Raw genomic sequence first — 20072 nt, 5'->3', positions numbered from 1 at the left:
GTTTTCCAAGACCCAAACATAGAAAATGAAGCTTTAACATTGCACATCTGCCTGATGGCCTCTCATTCAGCTTTAAAACAAAATACAATTTTGGATTCATGGAAATCTCAAAGTGGAGAAGTTATTCTGTACTTTTCCCTCTCCAAATCTGTTCTGTCTGACTGCCAGCATAGAATGACTGTCAGATTCTTTCCATCTCAGAAGTGGCTGAATTCCCTTGGGGTGAAAAAGAAAAAAGTTTCCAGAGCACTTTGGAATCCTTTTTACGAAAGGCACAATATCCAGTGAGGCAATACACCTTAGAATTATTACAGTTATAATTGTACTTATGCAGTGGTTGTCTGAGAAATTCTCTCATGACATTAGTATACACACATTAGCTGCACCTTACACAGACACAGAAGTAGTGCAACCAGTGTACTTCCACTGTGTGAGGTTGGGGGGGTGGGGAAATCGACACACAGGATCTATGCAAATCTCCCCACTCTTAGCATGCCGGGCATGGGAGAAACTGACAAAATCTGTACGTGGATTCCTTCCTGCCCCCAAACAGGATCTATCTAATAAAGGTCCAATCTTAGGCTACATTCGGATTGAATAACTTCTGCAAAATGGTTCTTTCCCCCTTCCTCATCTTGATTGTAGGAAAGCTGTTGATCTTATTTTTGTTTATTAGTTTGCTTCTATTTTAATATATGGTAAAAATGCCTATAGCTTCGGAAAGTCTTTTTTTATTTTTTGTAATAAATAAATGCTGTGCGCTTGATTAGTGATTTCTCTATCTCAAAGAGCCTTCAACCTAATCTGAATAACAAATAAAGGCAAGGTTCTCTTCTGCTGTTTATCAGGGAAGTGTTATGAGTGTTTGTGTTGTATGGGTGGGTGTGAAGGAAAGTCTCAAGATGTTTATATTGTTAGCCTTTGTCTAATTCCCACAAAACATGACAAAGAAAATTTTAAAAAAGTAGGAAGACGATGGTAAAGTCAGTTACAAAGTTGTACATTTGATAGAAAGCTACATGGGGGAGTAAAAATAAAATCATAAAATAACACGAGACAAATGCAGACGGACTTAGGGAAAGATGAAAGAAAAGAGGAAAGTGAATACCAATAGTGGTCAGACACAGTAAAAGCAAAGACCAGTGATGACAAGTAATAAAGATCCAGGATCAGAGGTGAATGATGAAAGCTGTGGAAATGAGGACGGCTAGTTTCTATGAGAATACTATTTTATTTCAGATGTTATTTTGATTAAAGCCAGTGAACCTGTTTAAATAGAGATGATCTGTATAGAAGGAGGAAATCAAGGCAAGGGAACCCGCAGTAAAATTTTCAAAAGCATTTAAGTGACTTGGCTTATCTACAGCAGCCACTGTAGCACTTCAGTGTAGACACTACTTCTGTTGACGGGAGTGGTTCTTCCATCGATGTAGATAATCTGCCCCTCAGAGAGGTGGTAAGTAGGCTGACAGAAGAATTTAACCTAACTTTTTAGTGTAGACGAGGCCTTGGACTCATTTTCAAAAGTGACTTTAGTTGCTTAGGGTCAGATTTTCAAGATGTAGATGGTGACTAATGGAATTTTCAAAAGTGCCTAGGCACTTAACTCCAGGTGCCTAGGGGATTTTGAAAATCCACTTGGTGTCTATCTGCATCTTTAGACACCTAAATACCTTTAAAAATCTGGCCCTTAGGAGCATTTCAAGGGCTGAGTCACCACTGGCACAACCAATCATGGCTCTTCTCATCTAGCTTCTGCTCCCCCACTTCCCAGCAGCTACTCCAGCCCTGCTGTGGTCCACCTCTTCTCGTGACTCAGCCCTCTGGCCAGGTCATTTATAGTCCCCACCTCATCCTTCCAGGATAGCAGAGCCCAACAAATAAAAAGTCCAGTATCCTTACATCAGGTCCTTAGCCTCCTCTGGCATCAGGGCTTCCAAGACTTCTTATCTCTGTATATCAAGGGAGTTCATGTCACCTTTTCCAGTGCTCTCTCCTCTTTGTTCAAGCCCAGGAACCCTGGAATAAGAAGGCAAGGTCTGTCTATTCAGACCCATACTCTCTGACGTCCATGGGCTTCTTCCTATTTCAGCCTGTACAAACTTACAGCACTTCTGCCCTCAAGTTCAAACTTCCTTTCCTCCTACATGTCCCCTTTGCTCTGCTCCTCACCCGAAGACCTCCCTGGGGCTCTATCCTTTTGTCACCAACAGAGCTAGCTCCCCCCCACTGGCTTCTGTATCTCTCTCCTGGTCTCTTGCCACTATCTTCTACTCAGGAGAGGATCCCAGCATTTCCTTCCTTTATGGTAGCCCTCCAACTACCTAACTCCCTCTCTCCTCCTCTAGTTGGGACTCATCTTTAATTGGGCTTGGCCCACACCCCAGGAGCAAGCAGTCTAACTGAGATCATCAGCTCCACTTAACTCTTTCAGTGCCAGTGTGGGGTACACCTCTCCCCTCCGTCACATAGCCTAAGTCCCACTGACTTCCAAGAAAGGGTCTAACATCCCTTTTGGAAGCAAGACATTGGTACTTTAAAAAATTTTAGCCTTTGGCTTTTTAACTGGGTTGGATCCACTTTTGTGATATTTTTATAAGTGTGATTAAGACAAGCCTACTGTGAAGAAAAATCCAGTGATTTTATATCGAATAAAACAGCAGCAACATTCAGTACAAAGAGCTCTGAGCAGACCTGCTGGTGATGGTGTGTGCTTATGTAATGGCTACTGCCTTGGCCAGCACCAGGTGCCCTTCAGGGCTGAAAGGGTGAGTAGCCACAGCTTGAACTAACAAACCAGGCTCTCCAACTGAGAGCTGTAACAGACCAATATACTCTGTGGGTGACCCAGAGAGGGACATGTGGGACTAGTAGGTTACACTTACATAAGTTAACATTGAATGAACCTCATGGGGAACAAGAGCCAGAGCATGAGAAGCTGGCTGCTGGGTACATGGATAATGTGATATTCTAGAGTGAAAACAACAGGTAAGAAAGAACATACTCATCCTCTGCACACTGGCTTGAGATGTTTCCAAGAGATAGGATTGAAGATGAAGGGCCAGAGTCTCCTGTCAAGGACACCCCAGTTGTAATTCAGAGGAATCTGTTTTTTACTATGTAAATGAGTGGCAGCATCACAACTCAAACAGGTGTGGGAATTTGATGGCTTATAATTGGGTACAGCCCCCCAACACCTCCAAGGATGAGCTAGAAGGAAACAATATGGCCCCCATGTTATTCTGGGAGAGGCAAGGACTCAACTCAGCATCTGTACCCAGCATCTGATACTACAATACTACATAATGCATAGTTCCCAGAAAAGGGAACAAATACAAAGGCATTGGCATCAGGCACAGGGAGAGAGACAGGGTCTGTGCGTGTGACAGTGTGCTGTAGGGCACCTGTCAGGCAGTAGCCTGCAAGATAACTGTGGAGGGAAGGCCAATCTCAGGTGCATAACAGCATGCTCTGCATACTATAACTGAGACTGTTCTACCACAACACCCTGCAGTGAAGTTGGTTACAGCACATTTGATTTCTCCTGGGCTTGTCCAATATTTCATTACTCACTTTCTTATTACTCATGCTTCTTATAATGGAGAGAAGTTACAACCAATTTATTACAAAGGTCAAATTCTGATGGCCTGACTCATTCAAGAACTGTTGTTAAGGAGTTTGTAATTCACAAGTGATCTGTGGTGCAGGATGGGCATATGAAGATACAAGTTAAAAAAGGGTAGCATCTACACATTGCTTTCATCCAAAGCTCTTGCTTAGATAAATTGGTTGAACAAGTAATATTTGGCTGGAAAAAAATTACTTTTATGCACTAGGAGAATCAGAGGTTAGAGCTGGGGGAGAAAGATAATTCTGTTTCACAGAGGATTTTGATATTTCAATATATGGTTGAATTCCAATTTGGAACAACCCCTCCCCCCCATTTTGAAATGCTCTGTGAAAGAGACTAGAGCCCCAACTCTGAGGCAATCCACCTGGTGGACTTCTATAGGGCTGTGGACATAAGAACAGCCATACTGGCCAATGCCAGGTGGTTCAGAGAGAATTAACAGAACAGGCCATCAACAAGTGATCCATCCTCTTTAGTTTTCTCCGGCTAGGGACACTGGTTAATAGTCATTATTGGACCTATTCTCCAGGAACTTATCTAGTTCTTTTTTGAACTCTGTTAGAGTTTTGGCTTTCACAACGTTCTCTGACAAAGAGTTCCATAAGTTGACTGTGTGTTGTGTGGAGAAATACTTCCTTTTGTTTGTTTTAAACCTGCTGCCTATTAATTACATTGGGTGAGCCCTAGTTTTTGTGTTATGTAAAGGAATAAATAACATTTCCTTATTCACTTTCTCCCCACTAGTCAAGATTTTATAGATCTCTATCATATTTCCCCTTAAGTTGTCTCTTTTCTAAGCTGATAAGTTCCAGTCTTTTTAATCTCTCCTCATATGGAAGCTGTTCCAAACTCTTAACCATAGGCACCAACACAGTGGGTGCTCTGGGACTGGAACACCCAAGGGAAAAAATGGTGAGTGCTGAGCACTCACCAGAAGCCCCCCTATCAATAGCTCTCCCACCCCGCAGAGCCTCCTGCCCCCGCCCCGGTGGGCCTCGCCGATCAGCACTCCCCCTCCCTCCCAGCACCTCCAACCCACTGTGAAACAGCTATTCTGCGGTGTCAGGAGGTTCTGGGTGGAGGGGAGGGGAGAGAAGAGAGGGTGCAGTGTGCTCAGGGTAGGGGGCAGAACAGGGCAGGGAAGAGGCAGAGCAGGGGTGGGAAGAAGCAGGGCAGGGGTGGGGCATTGGGGGAAGAGTTGGAGTGGGGGCTGGGGCTGGGCCTGGGCGGAGCCTGAGGGAGCACCCCCTACAGAGTAGAAACTCCTATGCTCCTTACCATTTTTGTTGCTCTTCTCTGCACCTTTTCCAATTCCAATATATCATTTTTGAATGGGGCGACCAAGTGGACCTTGGAAACCCAGCCTATCCAGTCAAGTGGGCTGCCCAGAAGCAGGGCAAGTGAGCTGGCAGTATGCCAGTCAGGTTTCAAAACCCTGCCAGAGTTCCATTGTGACTTTGGTAAAATAGGACAGTCTCCGCAAAACATTTCAAATTTGCCAAACTAGCAAATTCTGACAAAATGTTTTGTCAGAATTTTTCTAATCAGCCCCATCAGATATATTTTCTGTTGAAAAAACTCCATCTAGAGCATAACTGTAGCTATAACATCTTTTACTTTCAACTTAGATACTCCGAACTACCCAGAAGACAGCCTTCTGCTTTTGTAGCAGGAGGTATAATCACTATAATTCATATTCAGTCCCTGGGCAAATTTATCCTCGGGGTGGCTTCCATTCACTTCAGGGATGAGTTTGGTTCCTTTGTGTTTGTATTTCTTGCAAATTTGGAATTGCCTCTCTCTCAGTTACCTACAACTCCACAATTATCAAAATAATATGGGCTACTGGAGCACAGCTCCAAAATGGATTGCAGCAGCTACAACCATCACCTAGAAATATTGAAATAATCCACATATGGTCATTACTAGCTGAACTCTTCCTTAATAGGACCCTTTCAGCAGGTCTGCTTTGGTCTCCTATTGAAATTTGGGTTGGTGGACTTCTAGCAGGGCTTAGAGTCTGGGGCCGACACAAACTGTTCCTGAAACACTGTGATAATTTTGAAATATGAATACTTCTAATTAACCATTGTTCTGAAAGGGTTTCCCACCAGGAAGGAAAGGATTATCCAGACCCTGCTCTTTGAGCTGGCAGTCTGGCACAAACAGTGGGTGGTCAGCAGTGGCGAAGGCCTTATCAATTTCTGCCAGTGAACTGCAGGCAGCAATTTTAAGGAGCTTATCAGCAGATGGGGTTAAAAACATGAGGGTTCAACAATGAAAAAAATAACAATTTAAAGAACAATGATTCTTTAAAGTTCCAACAATCTGTCTAATCACAGCCCTGTCTCTGAATGAAAGAAACCTCCACAACCCAAAACTATTCTAAAAGCAGGAACTAGAAAGTGTGTTCCCTTCAATTTAGAATCCTACAAGGGCACAGTGAGTGCCGTGTTTCATCAGCCTACATAATTAACTGCAGAAGGACATGTAATATTAATCGCTGAAAATCATTAAGCAAAATAGGCTGGAAAAAAATCTTAAACATGAAGTGATATTAATCATTTAGCCACAGATTCAGCTCAGAGCTTCCCTTTTGTTTAATTAATTTTTTTTAAACCTATTTCCTGGCAGATGTTGCACTGCAAATCCACAAGAAATTCCCACATACGAGGCACCGAGCTCAAGGTTCCGCAGTATTAATTAATGTTATGAGGCGGCGTTAATGACAGTGGACAAAGCTAACACCAAGAGCTCTTTGTGTTCAGTAAATTGGGGATGAAAATGGGTCAAAAGAACAATGCCTTTCAAATAGCATTTGTCTTCTCAGATGCATTGTACACTCCCAGCTGTTCTTATTTGTGCAAAGAGAAAGAAAAAAACAACCTGAGATTTTTCTACATCTCCAAACATGCACAATGGGAAACCCCCGCAGAGCTTAGGACTTCAAAAGCAAAATGGATTATTCCAAAACCCAGAAGATTCATTAAGATTTCCGAGCTGGAGGGGCTGAACTTGGCATGTGTAAAGGCTGAACTCAGCATGGCAAGCGGAGGATTTTAGAGTTATGCTGTCCATCTTTCTGATTAGGTGATTTCCGGGCAAACTCTACATGTCTGAGTTGTTCAGCTCATGGCCCGAAGAACAAGCCTGTACAAATTGGCTGTGTCAGTTCTCACTAAAGTTTCTTATTGTCCTCTGCCTCTGTGACATCTCTTCTTGTTCTTTTCTTTTTTTTTTTTTTGGTCTGGAAAACTACAACGGGCTGAGCCCCAAACCAGAATCTTTGTTATGCAACTCCATATTTCTTGACAGGTGGGAAGATATTTTAGCAGATAATGGTTAAAAATGCACAGATGAAATGCATTGTACTAGTCAGAAATACCTTGAATAGTGGTGGATGTAAATACTTGAATATCTGTTCCCTTAGTATTCTGTTTTATACCATCCAAAGGACGAATATTTAGAATTTGACCGTTAAGAAGCGTTTATTTTAATGCTAGTGGTCACATAGGACCAATGGAGTAAGTCCAGTAATTTGACTCATCATGTTGTGGATAATGCACCATGTTCAGATCCAGTTCTGCAAAGCTTTACTTGTGCAAATAATCCTTACATATAGGAGCAGTCCCCTTGATGCCAATTGATGAAGACGACTTTGCAGACTGGCACTCTCAGTTGCATCGCATTCATGAATGACTTGATGGAACAAAAAAATTATACAATCATATTTTCAGAGAATGTTCTTTTTGATTAGAGATATCTATTTCTGAACTGAATTTTTTGAAGATACTTTACAAATAAAGGGCCAGATTCTGGCCCTCACTAAGGTCCCTTTGTGCTGCTTCAGGGTCTAAAAGCTGCATTAAATGGGTAACTGGGAATTTCTCTAGCACAGGCAAGATCCAAAATGGTTTTTTTCCAATCCACCATTTCATGAGACTCAAAGGAGAGGGCCCTGTCCTTTTTTTGCAGAAACAAAATAATATTAAATAAAATAAACAGCAACCTATAAAATAAAGTAAAATGAAAGACTTAGGCCTGAAGTGGCTCCTGCAGCAGCTCCTATCCCATGGGGCTGGGCCCAGCTTCCTGCTATAGGTGTTGCCCACTGGGTCTCAACATTGCTGAGGTTTGGTCCATCTGCCTCTCCATCATGACAGGGCCAACTTTGAGTGAGTGGGCTCATGACCTGCACCCCTCTGTTATGATGGAAGGCAACCAGGCCAAAGCTGACTGGCACTATAGTCTCGTGTGCCAAGTCGCGATGCCTGGAGGGGGGAGCCAGGTCCAGCCCTGCAGGACAGGAACAGCTTCTGCAGAGTTAAATCAGGGCAGGCTCACTTCACAGACCACACCCCACATCCAAGAGCTCCCCCTGAACCCCGGCCTACCATGACAAAATAAAATAAAATAAAAATTCCTAAAATATAAAATGAAAAATTATAAACAATAAAAATAATTTTATGGGAGAGGGGTGTCTATCAAGGGGGCTGACTCTCCACTGACTTATACCTTGGCTCAATCACTAACACCCACGAACAATAGATGTAACATTTACCAGATCAGAATTCTCCATTCACTCACACTGGATGGTGAAAAGAAAAGGAGTACTTGTGGCACCTTAGAGACTAACAAATTTATTTGAGCATAAGCTTTCGTGAGCTACAGCTCACTTCATCGGATGCACTTTGTGCTGTGGAAGTGACTGCACGAGAACAAACCAGGGGAGAATGAGGACCTTACAAGTCATCCACTGTATTCATATTTGTTGCATGAGGAATGCAGCCATACAAAACGTAATAAGGTAACATAAGGTAATTCATATTTCTTTTAGGAAGTTAGATGGCATTCAGGAACAGGTACGGTATCTTGCACATTGATTAGTTGCAACACTTTCTCAGGGTGCCCAAGACTGTGAATCACCATTTACCCCCACTGCCTCAACAAGAGAAAGACTTGCTGGTGCTAAACTGGGCCACAGCTGTTCAATAGTCCAGATTGTACCCTGAGCAATGCTGTTATACCAACCTAACTCCTGGTGTAGATAACACTCTGTTGACAGGAGGGCTTTTACTGTCTACATGACTCCCTCCTCTTGGGAAGGCTAGGTACCTACACTGAGAAGAGAAGCTTTCCCATTAGCATAGGTAGTGTCTTCACTAAGCCCTGGTCTATACTAGGCATTGAGGTCGAATTTAGCAGTGTTAAATCGATGTAATCCTGCCCCCATCCACATGACGAAGCCCTTTTTTGACTTAAAGGGCTCTTAAAATCGATTTCCTTACTCCACCCCCAACAAGGGGATTAGCACTGAAATCGGTTTTGTTGGGTCAAATTTGGGGTACTGTGGATGCAATTAGATGGTATTGGCCTCTGGGAGCTATCCCAGAGTGCTCCATTGTGACCGCTCTGGACAGCACTCTCAACTCTGATGCACTGATCAGGTAGACAGGAAAAGGCCCGCGAACTTTTGAATTTCAATTTCCTGTTTGGCCAGTGTGGCAAGCTGCAGGTGACCATGCAGAGCTCATCAGCAGAGGTGACCATGATGGAGTCCCAGAACTGCAAAAGAGCTCCAGCATGGACCGAATGGGAGGTACGGGATCTGATCGCTGTATGAGGAGAGGAATCCATGCTATCAAAACTACGTTCCAGTTTTCGAAATGCCAAAACATTTGTGAAAATCTCCCAGAGCATGAAGGACAGAGGCCATAACAGGGACCCGGAGCAGTGCCGCGTGAAACTTAAGGAGCTGAGGCAAGCCTACCAGAAAACCAGAGAGGTGAAGGCCACTCCAGGTCAGAGCCCCAAACATGCCGCTTCTATGATGAGCTGCATGCCATTTTAGGGGGTTCAGCCACCACTACCCCAGCTGTGTTGTTTGACTCCTTCAATGGAGATGGAGGCAACATGGAAACAGGTTTTGGGGACGAGGAAGATGATAAGGAGGAGGCTGTAGATAGCTCACAGCAATCAAGCAGGGAAACCAGTTTTCCCGACAGCCAGGAACTGTTTCTCACCCAGGACCTGGGCCAGTATCTCCCGAACCCACCCAAGGCTGCCTCCCGGACCCCTCAGGTGGAGAAGGGAACTCTGGTGAGCGTACCTTTTCAAATACTATAGAAGGTTTAAAAGCCAGCATCTTTAATAATTAATTTGCCCAGGCATTTGTGGCTCTCCTGGATATACTCCCAAAGCCTTTGCAAAAGGTTGGGGAGGGCAGCCTTATTCCATCCACCATGGTAGGACACTTTACCACTCCAGGCCAGTAGCACGTACTTGGGAATCATTGTAGAACAAAGCATTGCAGTGTATGTTTGCTGGCATTCAAACAACATCGGTTCTTTATCTCTCTGTATTATCCTCAGGAGAGTGATATCATTCATGGTCACTGGTTGAAATAAGGTGCTTTTCTTAAGGGGACATTCAGAGGTGCCCGTTCCTGCTGGGCAGTTTGCCTATGGCTGAACAGAAATGTTCCCCGCTGTTAGGCATGCGGTGGGGGGAGGCAAAATGCGAGCTTGTAACGAAAGCACATGTGCTATGTATGTAATGTTAACAGTAAGGTTTACTGTGAAAGAGTGTATCCATTGTTCTATAAAATGTGTCTTTTCAAATACCACTGTCCCTTTTTTTTTTCTCCACCAGCTGCATGTGTTTCAAGGATCACAGGATCGTCTCCTTCCCAGAGGCTAGCGAAGATTAGAAGGCGAAAAAAACGCACTCACGATGAAATGTTCTCTGAGCTCATGCTGTCCTCCCACACTGACAGAGCACAGACGAATGCATGGAGGCAGAAAATGTCAGACTGCAGGAAAGCACAAAATGACTGGGAGGAGAGGTGGCGGGCTGAAGAGAGGGTTGAAGCTGAAAGGTGGCAGCAGCATGATGAGAGGAGGCAGGATTCAATGCTGAGGCTGCTGGAGGATCAAACTAATATGCTCCAGCGTATGGTTGAGCTGCAGGAAAGGCAGCAGGAGCACAGACCGCCGCTACAGCCCCTGTGTAACCAACCGCCCTCCTCCCCAAGTTCCATAGCCTCCTCACCCAGACACCCAAGAACGTGGGGGGGGGCCTCCAGCCACCCAGCCACTCCACCCCAGAGGATTGCCCAAGTAACAGAAGCTGGCATTCAATAAATTTTAAACTTTTAAAGTGCTGTGTGGCCTTGTCCTTCCCTCCTCCACCGTCCCTCCTGGGCTACCTTGGTAATTATCCCCCTATTTGTGTGATGAATTAATAAAGAATGCATGAATGTGAAGCAACAATGATTTTATTGCCTTTGCAAGCGGTGATTGAAGAGAGGTGTGGAGGGTGGTTAGCTTACAGGGAAGTAGAGTGAACCAAGGGGCGGGAGATTTCATCAAGGAGAAACAAACAGAACTTTCACTCCGTAGACTGGCCAGTCATGAAACTGGTTTTCAAAGCTTCTCTGATGCGCACCACACCCTCCTGTGTTCTTCTAACTGCCCTGGTGTCTGGCTGTGCGTAACCAGCAGCCAGGTGATTTACCTCAACCTCCCACCCTGCCATAAATGTCTCCCCGTTACTCTCACAGATATTGTGGAGTGCACAGCAAGCAGTAATAACAGTGGGAATATTGGTTTTGCTGCGGTCTAACCGAGTCAGTAAACTGCGCCAGCGCACTTTTAAACGTCCAAATCACATTCTACCACCATTCTGCACTTGCTCAGCCTGTAGTTGAACAGCTCCTGACTACTCTCCAGGCTGCCTATGTATGGCTTCATGAGCCATGGCATTAAGGGGTAGGCTGGGTCCACAAGGATAACTATAGGCATTTCAACATCCCCAACAGTTATTTTCCGGTCTGGGAAGAAAGTCCCTTCCTGCAGCTTTTGAAACAGACCAGAGTTCCTGAAGATGCGAACGTCCCATACCTTTCCCGGCTATCCCACGTTGATGTTGGTGAAACGTCCCTTGTGATCCACCAGTGCTTGCAGCACTATTGAAAAGTACCCCTTGCGGTTTATGTACTCGCTGCCTTGGTTCTCCGGTGCCAAGATAGGGATATGGGTTCCGTCTATGGCCCCACCACAGTTAGGGAATCCTATTGCAGCAAAGCCATCCACTATGACCTGCACATTTCCCAGGGTCACTACCCTTGATATCAGCAGATCTTTGATTGTGTTGGCTACTTGCATCACAGCAGCCCCCACAGTAGATTTGCCCACTCCAAATTGATTCCCGACTGACCAGTAGCTATCTGGCGTTGCAAGCTTCCACAGGGCTATTGCCACTCGCTTCTCAACTGTGAGGGCTGCTCTCATCTTGGTATTCTTGCGCCTCAGGGCAGGGGAAAGCAAGTCACAAAGTTCCATGAAAGTGCCCTTACACATGCGAAAGTTTCATAGCCACTGGGAATCCTCCCAGACCTGCAACACTATGCGGTCCCACCAGTCTGTGCTTGTTTCCCGAGCCCAGAATTGGCGTTCCACCACATGAACCTGCCCCATTAGCACCAGGATGCCCACATTGGCAGGGCCTGTGCTTTGAGAGAAGTCTGTGTCTATGTACTCATCACTCTTGTCACCGCGCTGATGTCGCCTATTCACCCGGTTTCGCTTTGCCAGGTTCTGATCTGATCTGATCTGATCTGAGCAGGCTCCATACTTGCTATAGTATGGCATCTGCACAGAAAAAAGGTGCGGAACAATTGTCTGCTGTTGCCCTGATGGAGGGAGGGGCGACTGATGACATGGCTTACAGGGTTGGCTTACAGGGAATTAAAATCAACAAAGGGGGTGGCTTTGCGAGAAACTGAATGGCCGCCTCAAGGATAGAACTCAAAACCTCAAGGATAGAACTCAAAACTGGGTTTAGCAGGCCATCGATTTCACAGAGGGAGGGAGGAGAAAATGAATACAAAACAAATCTGGTCTATTTCTTGTTTTGAGCCACTTCATCTATCTTTATACATCTTGATGGCAGCAGACTGTGCAGTACGACCGCTAGCCATCGTCACCTCCTGGGTGCTTGGCAGAAGACGGTGCAGTATGACTATTGGCCATTGTCTTCTGCTAGCTGCGGATTAAAAGACAGTGTACTGCCGGTAGGACTCAATCGCCATGAGACGAAACAAGGGAAATGGCCTGGCTGAGTCACTCCCATGTTTGCCCAGGCGCCCGGTTAAAAGAGCACCCAGGACTACATCGACAACAGCTACCAGTCATACTGCACTGTCTGCTGCCAAAAGGCAATAAACTGCTGCTGTGTAGCAATACAGTACCGTGTCTGCCAGCACCCAGGAGACATATGGTGACGGTTAGCTGAGTGGGCTCCACGCTTGCTGTGGTATGGCGTCTGCACGGGTAACTCAAGAAAAAAGGTGCAAAACGATTGTCTGCCCTTGCTTTTACGGAGGGAGGGAACGGGGGCCTGACGATATGTACCCAGAACCACCTGCGACAATGTTTTAGCCCTATCAGGCACTGGGATTTCTACCCAGAATTCAAATGGATGGTGGATACTGCGGGAACTGTGGGATAGCTACCCACAGTGCAAAGCTCCGGAATTTGACTGTTGCCTTGGTACTGTAGACACAGTCCGCCGACTACATGCACTTAGAGCATTTGTGTGAGGACACACACACTCGACTGTATAAAAACGCTTTCTACAAAACTTACTTCTATAAATTTGACCTAATTTCGTAGTGTAGACATACCCTAAGGGCTGCAGCTGTGGTGGTTTAAGGTCATGTCTATACTACTTCTTATGTCAGCAATACCTATGTCGCTCGGCTCAAAAAACCACCCTGAGTGACATAAGCTTTGCCAGCATAAGCGGCAGTGTGCACAGCACTATGCTGGTGGGAGAGCTTCTCTCACTGACATATCTACCACCGCTTGTTGTGAGTAGTTTAATTATGTCAGTGGGAGAGCCCTCTCCTGTCAGCATAGAGCAGCTACATGAGAAATCTTATAGCTGCATCGGTACCGCTGTGCTTCTGTAAACTCTAGTGTTGACAAAGCCTTAATATAGACAAGGCCTTAGAGTTTAAACTCAACTTTACCAGGCTAAAATTTAAATCAGTTTCTCACCTAAAGCTTTCTTGCAGGATTCCCAGCCAGAACAGGTTTTCTCATTTCCTTGAATACAGTTGCACTGCCTGATTACTTCCTAAAGTGCAGGATGCAGTCCCTCTCTGCCAATTATAGTCCAGATAAACCTCTGAAGTGCACCCCTAAACAAAGCTCTTCCCTCCTCTCCCCCCACCACCCACTGTTCAGCTCTTCCTGTTAAATTTGCATTTAGCTCAGCCTTGTGACTATGAATGAGACAATACTCAATTTATATTTCAACAGCTAGATGGACAAATGTCTCTGGTCTGGCAGGAAACCAGTTTCTCGCCTCTGCTGGGGAGCAACAGCTTGATACAAACTATAACAACATATCTTCAGTATATAGACATAGCTTTTTAAATAGCATCAGTACATACATTTCACAATATTAATGACCAGCATGATCCGGGCTTTCATTTAAGATCTCACATGACACTCTTTATGGATAGACACTCTGAAAGCAATGTGTTAAGTGTAGTGAGTTTGTCAGGCCTGTTAGGACTTGCTGATATAGAGTACCAAGCCCTTTGTCACTGGCACCAGTGGGCCTCTGGTTCACACTAGATAAACAGGAATCATACACGGATGTTCAATACTACACGCTGTCATGAAGGGAATTACAAGCAAATTTAAATGTTTTCTCAGTAAGAGTTATTAAATCTTTTTCTTTTAAAAAATTACATAGAAAATTCAATTGTCCTATAGAGAGTTACTGTGCCAAATTTGGAGACTAAATTGAAACTTTTAAGTATAAAAAAGGAATTTTAGTTCTGCTTTTAATAAAAAACATGGAGAATTTCATTAGAAAAAAGTGAATGATAACTGGAAATTTTTAAAGAACATTTAATAGATGCCCCAAAAGCCACATTAATGGAACAAGGCAGTATTGGTTAAAAAAAAATTACCTGTCTTAGAGGGCAAGTGAAGGCAACTATAAAAATAAAATAAAATAATTAATTTATAACAAATGGAAGAAAATGGAAGTAAATTGTAATGAATATAAATCAAAAGTTAAGAACTGTAGAAAATTGAAATAGGAAGCAAAAAGTTGCAAGGAGAAATCTGTGGCTTTTAGAGTCAAGGACAATACTTAGGCATTTAAATATATTAAGAACAAAAAAAAATCCTAACTTTGGTGTTGGATTACTATTACTAGATGGAAATGGTAAAATTATCCATAATAATGCAGAAAAGGCAGAAGAGTTCAATATTTCTGTTCTATATTTGGGAAAAAGCCAGATGATGACGACAACACTCTTTCCATTTCAATAGTGACTCATGAGAATAGTAAACAGCATCTACTGAAACCAGACATCTTAGAATCTGCAGGTGCAGATAACTGGCACCCAAGAGTTGTAAAAGTGCTTGCTGAAGAGCTTATTGGACCATTAATGTTGATTTCCAGTAAGTCTTGGAATACTGCGGAAGTTCCAGAAGACTGGAAGAAAGCTAATATTGGACCAGGATTTAAAAAGAGTAAACAGTCTGACATCAATCCTGGGCAAGATAATGAAACGACTGATGCAGGACTCCATTAATAAAGAATTAAAGAAGAGTAGTACAATTAATGCCAATCAACATGGGTTTATGGAAAACAGATCCTGTCAAAGTAAATTGCTTTTTTTATGTAATTACAAGGTTCGTTGATAAAGGTAAGAGTGTTGATGTAATAATTAGACTTTGTTAGGTATTTGACTTGGTACCACACCACATTTTGATTAAAAAATTTGAACAAATCAAAATTAACAAAGCACATGTTAAATGAAATAAAAACTGGCTAACAGTTTTCAAAATGTAACTGTAAATGGGTAATCCCTGTCAAGCATGTCTGTTTCTAATGGTGTCATGCAGGGATTGGTTCTTGGCCCTAAGTAATTTAACATTTTTTATCAATGACCTGGACAAAACAAAATCACTGATAAAGTTTGCAGATGACAAATAATTAGGGGAGTGGTAAACAATGAAGATGACAGGTCACTGATACAGAGCAATCTGAATTGCTTGGTAAAAAAGAACGTAGGCCATACACAAGACGGAGGACTCTCTATCCAGGGAAGCATTGACTTTGAATAGATTTGGGAGTCATGGTGGATAACAGCTCAACACGAGTTCTCAGTGTGTTGCTCTGGCCAAAAGGGTTAATGTAATCTTTGGATGTATAAATAGGGGAATCTTGATTAGGAGCAGAACATTTACAGTATTTTACCTCTATATTTGCCACTGGTGTGAATACTACTGGAAAACTGTGTCCAGTTCTGATGTCTACAATTCAAGCAGGAAGTTAATAAACTGGAGAATGTTCAGAGAAAAGCTACGAGAATGATTAAAAGATTAAGAAACAAGCCTTAGATTGATAGACTCAAGGAGCTAGCAAAGATAAGGTCAGGGAATGATTGATTCTGTAAGTACCTACATGGGGAACAAGTATTCGACAATGGGTTCTTTAATCTAGCAGAGACAGGTATAACACAATCCAAGAGCTGGAAGTTGAAGCTAGACAAATTAAAACGTTAAAAATATATACATTATTTCCTAGGGAGGGTAATTAACCATTGGAACAATTTACCAAGGACCACAGTGGATTCTCAATTTTTAAATTGAGACTGGAAGAGTTTTTAAAAACAGATATGCTCTATGTGTTATACAAGAAGTCAAACTAGATGATCACAATGGTTGCTTCTGGTCTTGGAATCTATGACCAGCTTCTGTGAAACTGTGCTAACTAGCCTCTCATTCTTTGTTAATAAATTCCCAAATTAACAGTTCCATTTTTTACATGGGATTGACTCAGTCCACAGTTTCCTAGGTCATCCCTTTTAAAATATTGGCACTACATTGGCAGTCATCCAATCCTTCAGAATTTCTGCAGTTTTCCAAGATTTGTTACCAAAAAAAAAAAATCATTCAAAGAGCTACTCAGTTAGTTCCTTTAAGTCTCACTTGTCTAATCCACCTGTTGTACCTTGTCATAGCCTCGATCGTGAGGTCTCTGGACAGACTGTGTCTGTACTGTGAGCAGCACAATGATCACTGACTGGTGCCTCTATACCAGAAGTAGGCAAACTACAGTCTGCAGGCCACATCTGGCCAGCAGGACTCTCCTGCCTGGCCCCTGATCTCATGGCCAGGGAGGCTAACCCCTGTCCCCTCCCCCGCTATCCCCCCTCTCCTGCAGCCACGCTGCCTCATGAGCAGCGCTCTGGGTGCCAGGGCTGCGCGCTTCTGCAGGGCAAGCATGGCAGAGCATCGGGCTCCAGCCGGGCGGTGCTGCTCCAGACATGCTGCTCTGGGCAGCACGGTAAGAGGACCGGGGCCAGCCTGGCGGATCCCGGGAGCAGGTCAGGAGGCACTTGGATAGGTGTGAGGGTCCAGGGGGCAGCCAGGGGGTGGTTGGGTGGGGCAGAGGTTCTGGGGGGCCATCAGGGGACAGGGAACAGGGGGGGTTGGAAAGGCATGGGAGTCCCAGGGGGCCTGTCAGGGGGCAGGGGTGTGGATAGGGGTCAGGGCAGTCAGGGAGTGGGGGGGTTCAATAGGGGGTGGGAGTCCCCGGGGGGCTGAACAGGGGGCGGGGGGTTGGATATGGGGTGAGGTCCCAGGGGGTGGTGGTGAGGGGCGGGGGGAGTCCTGGGAGGGGGTGGTCAGGGGTGGGAAGTGGGAAGCAACGGATAGGGGGCAGGGGCCAGGCTGTTTGGGGAGGCATGGCCTTCCCTACCCGGCCCTTCATACAGTTTTGCAACCCCGATGTGGCCCTTGGGTCAAAAAGTTTGCCCACCCCTGCTCTATGTGATATTGTAGTACAAATAATAAATAAGACAGTTTGTGATCCCTGAGTGTGTTAAGTGTATACCAAGGCAGTGGTCAACTGAAATAGAACAAGTTTTACTGTTAGAATGTTTTTTTCAACATAATAGAACACACTATGTTGTGGTATAAAATGTAAATAAAAACACTTTTTCACAGTCTTTTTCTCTGGGAAGGGAGGTGGTTTTTTGCAGGAACAGCATGAACTGCCAGAAATGGATGCACCAAACCCATCTGTTCTGCAAAGGTGTCACAGCCTGGACTGTGCCTCCTGTATCCCTGCTCATTATTCTGGCTTCAGCTATAGCTGACTCAGTCTGAGTAGCAATAGTTATTGCTTTTTCTAGTGTACATTGTAGTTCTAGAAGTAAGCATTCTCTTCCACAAAGCATGGTTGTTTTCTCAATGAGCTGGTCTCTAATCATCTCATCTGCCATATTCCCAAAGTCACAAGTTACAATTGCTTCCTCAGGGAAGCAATATACTGCATTATAGTCTCCCCTGTTTTCTGCTCACACTGGCGAAAGCTGTAGTGATTAGCTACTACATTCAATTTTGGCACAAAAAAGTTCTTTAATGCAGTGAGTGCAGTCTCATATTTATCATCTGCAAGGGGAAAAGTGTAAAATATATGCTGCCCTTTTGCTCCAAGGCAGTGGATTCGCAGAGCACGCTTTCTTACTTCAGAAATCTCTGTAGCACTGATTGCAAGCAGATAAGTCTCAAACATGGATCCAGGCCGTAAAAGCAATTGGAGGCTCACTTGGGTTTTGCAGAAAGGGTGCAGGTGGGTTCAGAGGCAGAAGATCCATCCTTGTCGCCAAAATGTTGTAACAACCAGGCAAGGTACTAACAAGCTTCAACAGGCCTTTATTCTTAAAGTGGAAACCTCTTTACCAAGCTGCTGCTGCACCCTTGGTAGCTCTCACTCAGCCTCCTCAATTCCCCGCCCCCCTTCCTGTTTCCTGTCCTTTCAGACTCCCAGCAGCCAGTGCTCCCAGTTCTAATAATTACAAGCAGCATCTAAACACCACAGGCGGGCCCTTGGGGGAAGAGACAGGGCAGGGGTGGGGCCTTGGGGAAGAATGGGAGCAGGGGGCAGGGCTTTTGGGGGACAAGGTGGGGGCAGCGAGGGTCCAGTTACCAGCAATCAGAAAGGCAGCAACCCTACCTTTTGCGTTATAAACATGAATCACTTTTAAAATACTTTCCCCTGATAGTATAGAAATACAGAATGATCCTGGTAAAGTCTATGTACATATAATAGAAAACTGGCGCAATTGCTTATTGCACTTAGTTGAACACTACTCTCCTTCTGTAAGCCTATTTTGGATTAAGCCAGATGATGAGGGTGTTTGTAACAGATTTCAAAGGAATTGAGTTCTTGAGCTCTATAACAGGGGCAGACTTATAGTGAAGGACCTTACAGAAATATGTGATCCAATTTCATATTGTAGTAGATATAAGGAGTAAGTCAAGCTGTATGTATACTGGGCCCAATCCTGCCTCCACTTAGGTAAATGCGAGTGCTCACAGGCCTTTCCTGTGAAGGAAATCTCAAGAAAAGATATATTTACTTAAGCCATTGTAGCAATGTGCAAAATGTCTTAGGCATTACCCTCCCCACCCCAGTAAACTGCAAATTATGATGCCTATACTGAGATTCAGTGCTATGCTTCTCAGAGGAAGAGCATAGAAGTAATAGCCTAGGGGGAGCGGGGCTAAGGTAGCTTTAAGCCACCTTTGCACACTCCTGATCTTGGGCTGCCCTATTTAAATCAGAGCAGCCTCTGGGAGTTGCCATGTGGGTCATATTAGCCAGAGCTATATACTGACTTGCAATCCACCCTAGATCTTTTCTCAGGTGGCTATCATAGTCAGGGACTTTCCCTCAACATTGGGAAGACTAAGGTGCTCCACAATCTGTCTAGCATAAGTTGCCCCCCCTGCACACACACAAATTGTCATCAGTGGTGAACTCCTGGAAAACGCTAAGCATCTCCCTTATCCTATTAGCTACCTCTCCCAGTGGAGATTGAACATAGGATCCTTTGTGCCAGTGAATCCTTCGGAAAGTTGCTTTGTCATGTCTTTATTGACAGATCTGCAGATGGAAACGAAGATCCTGGTCTACAATGCCATAGGCATCCCCATCCCCACTCTTCTTTATGTGCACAAGACATAGGTGACATATCAAAGCCATCTTAAGCATCTGGAGTGGTACCACCAGTGCTGCCTTAGGAAGATTCTCCATATCAGATAGGAAGATCGTCACACCAGTGCCAGCATTCTCTCAGCAATTAACATCACCAGTGCTGAGGTGAAGTTTATGAAACATCAGTTTACCTGGGATGGCCATTGTGTGCGGATGGCTGATACTCGTCTTCCAAAGCAAGTCCTCTTTTCTCAACTTAGTCATGGTAAGAGGACTTGCGGGCGACAGAGGAAAGACTACAAGGACTACCTGAAAGTATGTCATAAGAAGGGAGACATTGACCCCATGAACTGGAAAGAGCTGACTAGCAATAGACTGCAATGGCGTTGCATCATACATCAAG

The sequence above is a fragment of the Dermochelys coriacea genome, chromosome 2 (genome assembly GCF_009764565.3).
Source record: "Dermochelys coriacea isolate rDerCor1 chromosome 2, rDerCor1.pri.v4, whole genome shotgun sequence".
Classification (NCBI taxonomy): domain Eukaryota; kingdom Metazoa; phylum Chordata; order Testudines; family Dermochelyidae; genus Dermochelys; species Dermochelys coriacea.
The sequence above is the reverse complement of the archived record's forward strand: the minus strand, read 5'-3'. Positions refer to the sequence as shown.